The following is a 296-nucleotide window of genomic DNA, read 5'->3' as shown; positions in this document are numbered from 1 at the left end:
GCCCCGCCCCGCGCCGGCCAATGGCCGCGGCGCCCTCCTCCCCGCCCGCTCGCCCCGACGGCCCGCCCACCTCTCCAGGCCAACCCTCCGCGGTAGCCGCGGGGGGGCTCAGGACGCCTTCCCAGGAGTCATAACCCCAAGGGCCCAGCCGAAACTCTCCGCATCTGCCTTTGAAATTGCTCGGTAGGGTCTTGGATGCTTAAGTCTCTCTGCCTAAAACCTCCTTGTCACACGCGGGAAAGGGAAAAACAAGGGCGTTTCTGTCCCACTAGTTTTTTAAAAATGCTATTCTGACT

Source organism: Miniopterus schreibersii, assembly GCF_964146895.1.
Source record: "Miniopterus schreibersii genome assembly, chromosome: 17".
In the NCBI taxonomy this organism is placed as follows: Eukaryota; Metazoa; Chordata; class Mammalia; order Chiroptera; family Miniopteridae; genus Miniopterus; species Miniopterus schreibersii.
This window is presented reverse-complemented; position numbering follows the sequence as displayed.